This window comes from Castor canadensis, chromosome 1, assembly GCF_047511655.1.
Source record: "Castor canadensis chromosome 1, mCasCan1.hap1v2, whole genome shotgun sequence".
NCBI classification, from domain to species: domain Eukaryota; kingdom Metazoa; phylum Chordata; class Mammalia; order Rodentia; family Castoridae; genus Castor; species Castor canadensis.
Window position 1 is genome coordinate 20,171,561 of NC_133386.1, and position 6,831 is coordinate 20,178,391.

General features: G+C 36.4%; 1 non-coding gene across 1 annotated transcript; it reads right to left on the reverse strand.

Moving 5' to 3' along the window:
* Positions 1–6,146: 6,146 nt before the first annotated feature.
* Positions 6,147–6,250, reverse strand: LOC141416272 (U6 spliceosomal RNA). The gene has a single exon (XR_012441040.1). It is a non-coding gene; the product is annotated as a U6 spliceosomal RNA (small nuclear RNA).
* Between the last annotated feature and the right edge of the window lie 581 nt (positions 6,251–6,831).

The window sequence follows — 6,831 nt, forward strand, 5'->3', positions numbered from 1 at the left end:
GTCCCACCAGGATTAGTGGGGATCCCCCATCTGAGTCATGGCACCAAAATGTAAGGCAAATGTAGGCCCCAAAGTGGCCACATGGAGAGGAGTGATCTGGCCAAGAGATTCTCTATTGCTGGGTGGGAGAAGGAGAGAGCCGAGGGGGGGGGCAGGGGCTTAAATACCCTGCAATGAGACTCAGCATGATCTGATTGGTTAGGATCTTATGGTTCATGCTGATTGGAGGTTGGGGCAGAAGGAGGATTCAAGCTAGACTTGAGGCAGGACCCTGACCCTGGAAAACAGAAGCTTAAGGGTGCAGTAAGAACTGGAACCTATCGGTGCCATTATTGCCAACAAAAGCCACAACAATTTCTTAAAATATTGATCTGCTGTTTGTTACATTTACAAAGGACTGGCTTAATGAACAAAGATTTTGTATTTTGTCAAGATAATTTCTTGCTTTTTCTTAAAGGTTTATTTAAGTGTGTGTTCTAAAGTCCTTTATTTGATCACTATCACCTTGGCTAAATAAATACCTATTATTAAGGTTATTAGTCTATATAAACACCGATATAGGGTATATATAGATATACCCTATATATCTGCAGCAAGAGATACATATCCATCTGAGGGCTAAAATGCTGTGTGTCTGAGCTTCATCTAAATGTTATACAAAAGTTTGCAGAGCTCAAGGTACATAGGTTTGATGCACTCAAGGTAACTAATAAGTGCTTTCTTGTACAATGTGCATTGCATCTGGACCTTATACAAAATGGTCAGTGAAATTTGTGTCTTATATGCTGTATGTATTTGGGACCATTCAGATAGGGGAAAAAACAAAACACCATTTGGGTACTTCTGCCATTTAAAACATGGTCTATATCTGTTTGCTTGGACTGAATAAGTATTTTGCTACTGTGCATATGAGATATACTTAGACATCAGGTACTAAGTCTATTTGTAGTCAATTGTGAAGAGTGGAGTACATTAGCATAGCTGTGTCAAACAAACTGCAGGCTGAGTTTGGCACGGCCCCAGCCACTCCCCAAGAACTGTTGCTCCACCTCATTTACCAGTGGATATAAAAGACTCACTGAAGGAGGACATGAGGTTTTTGGATGGAAGGTTTTTTGATGGGGGATGGATTGATTGGTGGACTGCTTGTGAAAATGACGCTGCTGGTGGGGTGCTGAGTTATGCTAGAGATTAGAGGAAACATGGGACAGTGCAAGTCTAAGGATCAAGACTTTAAGAGTTATGCTAATGCAGTTTTTAGATGTGACTGCTGTTGTTTGTCTACAAGTCTGAGCACCAAGACTTTAAAGGGAACATGGGACAGTGAAAATCTGAGGGCAAAGACCTTAAGAGAGATTATGCTAAATAAAAGCTAAGAGAGAACATGGGATGGAGTGAGTCTAAGGAAAGAGACTTTAAAGAATAGAAAAGAAGACTTTAGAAGCAAGGTTTTAAAGAACAGTGAAACAAGGTTTTAAAGAAAGATTTTAGAAACAAGGCCTTAAAGAATAAGAGAAAAGAAGCAAAGTAAAAGAGAATAACAGAGAAAAGAAACAACAACGCTGTTGTGTGTCTCCATCTGAACACCCAGCACACCTGGCCCCAACTTTATGCATGTCTGTCTTCTATAGTTTGTCCTTTCTGCATCTTCTGTCACCACCCCCACTTAGGCCAGTTAGGTTCAGTAGAATCAGGAATGAGAAAAAACTTACTCCAGTCAACATCACTGACCCCTAAACTTGTAAGAGGTCATAAGCTATCTTTAGATTTCCCAAAGTTTACTGTGAACTGCAAATAGAGAGATATAGTACAGAACTAAAGGTTTGGACACACTGTGAAGGACTTGAGAATGTCATAAAAAGGATTTTAAAAATGGATGAAGCTCAGTGGAAGGGACAACTGTCCTCCAGTCTCATTTTATATCTCAAGGTGCCCTCAATATCCAGAGAAAATTACAAAAGTTAGAATTAAAACCCACTACTCCCACTTTAAGATGGGTGAGATTGGCCTCCTGGGTGTTCAAAAACTGAGACTTTGGAGATCAAAGTAAAGGAGAAAAAAGGGTCTAAGATGACAGCAAATATGTTAGCTTTTGCCCTTCATGGTCAGCCAGGCCTCCAAGATCAGGGTTTGGAAGATGATTGTACAATTCTGAGAAATTAACTGAACTCTTCACTAGAGAGACTAGGAAGACCCCAGAGGTTGAGATGTAACCAGAGGGCATGCTGCAAAAAGGAGGACACTGAAAGAGAGAGTGTCCAGAGAAACAGCTTAGGAACACTAAAAACAAGCTGTCCCAGATGATGGCAAAACTGGCAGAGGAAAGAGACAGAAAGGGCCAAAAAACTTTTCCTGAGTTCTTCAAAGTATCCTCTAAGGAGCCTCAGCTGACCAACACCATAAATGCAGCAAACAGGCAGAGCCCAAATTCCTGGAAAATTCCTACCCAGACCCAAAAATGCCTTCCCTTTATTATCTTATCCTTCCCCCTTCTTTCTTTTGCTTTGTATCTATAACTTCCCACTCCCCAAGGGTTGAGAAGTTGACTTGTGAGTTTATTATGTCTCATTTCTACTCTTCTTGACCAATAAAAGCCTCCTTCACAAAACAAAGAGATGGATGTGCACACTGCTGTTTGAGTGAAGTGTTATATAAAGGACAATTATATTAAACAGGTTGTGAGTGCTGCTCAGGTCTAGTGAATTCGTAATGATTTTCTAGTATCCTCTTCTCTTAGTTATTAAAAATAGAATGTTAGTGTTTCCAAATGTAATTGTGGATTTGTCTCTCTCTTATGTCCTGTCAGGTTTGTTTCAAGTTCTTTGAAGCCCTATTATTAAGTACATACACATTTAGGATTGCTATAGTTTGTAATTTGATACCTTTACCAATTAAAAAAAAATCCCCATCCTTATCCCTGATAATACTTCTTGTTTTGAAGTCTACTTTATTTGATATTAGTATAGGCACTAGAATTTTTTTTTTGATTAACATTTAACAGTGTATGATTTTCTCTCTTCTCCATGAAACTCCCTGTTCCTTTATAATTAGCCTGGATTGTTTTAGATAATATATAATTGCATCTTGATTTCATATCAATCTGACAGTCTCTGCCTTTAAACAATACTGTTAATGCTTTACATTTAATGCAGCTATTAATGGAGTAGGACTTAACCCCTATTTCTTTTCTACATATTCCTTCTAATTTTTGTTACTTTTCCCCTCTTTGCCTGCCTTTTCATATTGTTTTTTATTATTCCACTTTTATATCCATTGTTGCTTACTAGCTAAGTCTCTCTTTTTAGGTTTTTCTGATGGTGGCTGTAGTGTTTGCAATCCAAAATTTTAACTTGTACTTTCAAGTAATATCATGCAACTTCATGTATCATGTGAAAACTTCACAACAGATACCTCCATTTCCCTGATTCTGACCTTTGAGCTATTTTTGTCACAAGTTTACTTTCCACGAATGTTATAAATCTCCAAATTCATTATTATTTTGCTTTTTAAAGTCTATTATCTATTAATATTTTTTCATTTTATTTTAAAGAAATACATTTTATTTTATTTTAATTATTTTATTATTCATATGTGCATACAAGGCTTGGGTCATTTCTCCCCCCTGCCCCCACCCCCTCCCTTACCACCCACTCCGCCCCCTCCCTCTCCCCACCACCCCCTCAATACCCAGCAGAAACTATTTTGCCCTTATTTCTAATTTTGTTGTAGAGAGAGTATAAGCAATAATAGGGAGGAACAAGGGTTTTTGCTGGTTGAGATAAGGATAGCTATAAAGGGCATTGACTCACATTAATTTTCTGTGCGTGTGTGTTACCTTCTAGGTTAATTCTTTTTGATCTCACCTTTTCTCTAGTTCCTGGTCCCCTTTTTCTATTGGCCTCAGTTGTTTTTAAGGTAACTGCTTTAGTTTCTCTGCTTTAAGGGTGACAAATGCTAGCTAATTTTTTAGGTGTCTTACCTATCCTCACCCCTCCCTTGTGTGCTCTTGCTTTTATCATGTGCTCATAGTCCAATCCCCTTGTTGTGTTTGCCCTTGATCTAATGTCCACATATGAGGGAGAACATATGATTTTTGGTCTTTTGGGCCAGGCTAACCTCACTCAGAATGATGTTCTCCAATTCCATCCATTTACCAGCAAATGATAACAAAGAAATACATTTTAAATATTTAAATTTACCCACATATTTTCTGTTTCTGATGTTTTCCCCATTCATTCCTTTGTGTAATCCATTCATATTTCTAGTACTATTTTTCTTTTTCCTGGACGATTAATATTTTTTTGTAGTAAAGATCTGATGGCAATGTATTCTCTTAGACTTTGGATGTCTTAATTTATTTTTAAAGAAGAAGAAGTCTTAATTTATTTTTGAAAAATATATCATCTGAATATAGAATTCCAAATTGGTTTTGCTCTTTGCTTTCAAGGTATTAAAAATGTTCTGCCATTTTATTTTGACTTGAGTGGTTCATGATGTCAAGTCTACTGCCATTCCTCTATATTGACTTGTTTTTTTCCTCTGGCTGATTTTAATATTTTTCTTTGTCACTGATTTCAGAAATTTTATCATGATGTACCTTATTGTGGTCTCTTAATTTTTCTTCTGTTTTGGGTAATTTTGGGTTCATTTGACCCCACTACTCAGACAATGACTTTCTAAGATCTCTACCCAGTGTGAAGGTATTTTTCCACTACAGCTGCTTGAAATAACCACAGTTGATGCTATGTGAGCACAGGACTGACTGCTCCTGACTCAGGTAGTTTCCTTACATGCAAACCCAGATCGCTATTCCACCAAAGACTTGAGAGAACCCATTTAAAGACTTTCAGATAGATGATAGATAGATAGATAGATAGTTCAATCTACACAGGTATTATGTATCTATAGAGTTAAAGATAGAAAGATGAAATGTCTTCCCCTTTGATCCTCTGCCTCACAATTTCAGCTCCTTTAGATCTCAAAGCCTTAAGCTCTTTCTTCTTCCTTTACTAATAATAGTGGGCTCTAGGCACACTTTATAAAATAAGGTACATTTATCTTTGTCACTTTCCTAATTTCTTTTCTTATCTCTCTTATGTTTCTAGCCTCTGAGCCAAGAGTTCCTGTATCTTTCTCTTAGTGGATGATTTTTTTTCTTTTGATACAACTATAATCATATTCAGAAATCAAGTATTCTATATTCTAAAATTACCTATCCTTCTCATTCCAATCAAAATTCCTATTTCTCTTGTGAGAGATGGGAAAAAATTAATCTGGAGGAACTACAAAATGATAAAGAAGTTAAAAGTTTGGCTCTGTATTAAAACTACCTGTGCTCACATTCTAACTCTTCTTCGCATCCAATTTGTGACCAGGGCAATTCTCTTAATAACTCTCAGTCTGTCTCTATTTATAAATTGTAGGTACAGTTAGAAGACAATGTAAGGATGGAATATCATTATTTATTTAAAAATTTTTGAACTATGCCTAGAATAAGAAGTGTTCTAATGATATTAGTGGTTAGTATTATTGCTCATGTAGTATATAACTGATGAGCCCCTTGACACTTTTAGAAGTCACTTTTAGAGATTTGAGGGATGTCTGTTAATTGAGAAAAGGCTCAATTTAATCAAAGCAATGCCTCTTTTCCTTTTTACATCCACTATCAAGCAACATGGATAGAAACATCACATGGCAGCTTTATCTTTCCTCTATATATCACAGTGTTGAGAGTCCCCAAGACCACACTGAAATTTGGTGATTTTCTGGGAAAACTAACAAGATATAGCAAATACATGGGTATGGTTTATTATGGTAAAAGTATACATAACAAACACAACAAAGAAAAACAACACATGGGCAAAGTCCAAATAAAAGTAGATGCAAGGTTCTGACACTGGTGTCATACAGGATACACTTAACACCCCTGCCTTTGAATTGTGACAACATATATGAAATATGAGCTACCAAGAAGCTAACAGGAGATTCAGTGCCCAATTTTTTTGTTGTAGCCTGGTAATACAGACACCATATGCCTAGCAGTTACCGAAATCCAGACCCCTTTAAAGAAAGCAGGTGTGCAAAATAAACCATATTGTTCACATAAACATCATTAAGTGAACCACTTATTTCATTTAGAGAAATTTTTTAATATGGAACGCTTCACGAATTTGAGTGTCATCCTTGCACAGGGACCATTCTAATCTTTGTATTGTTCCAATTTTTATATATGTGTTGCAGAAGGGAGTACTAACAAAACAAGTGGGAAAGCTTTATGTCACTGTAAAACACTGCCAGTAAAGTTTCCAGATATCAGCCAACACTCTACCTTGAAGCAGGGCTTTCTGCTATGTTAATTCTTTTTTATATAGCCATCTTTAAGTTTTTAAGTCAGCTTCTTAAGGCTTCTTGCCTCATTCAAATTCTCCCAAACTCCCAAAGTCTGCAAAATCTGGTAATGTGAAGGAAGGAGAAGGTATAGTGTCAAAGATCACAAGCATTGTTTTTCACACTATAATTCCAGCTGAATACAACATTTGTATGAATTATAAATTGTTACAAATATCCTTAATATGTTACTGTGTCATAGGCAAGACTTTGAAAAAGATAATGCCTACTCCACCAGAATCATTCTTAGTAGTCAAGAAGAATATGTTGTTTAGATAGTCTCTATCTCAGTTTTACTGATTATCAGAACATGTTTGTCTTTATAATTGCTATTAAAAATAAAATGATATTATGCTGACATAAGGTTGAAGATTTAGACACAATAACAATTTGGTTCATTTACTTGTAAGTATCAGCTACTCCAGAAATAAGTTTGTTTTTTGA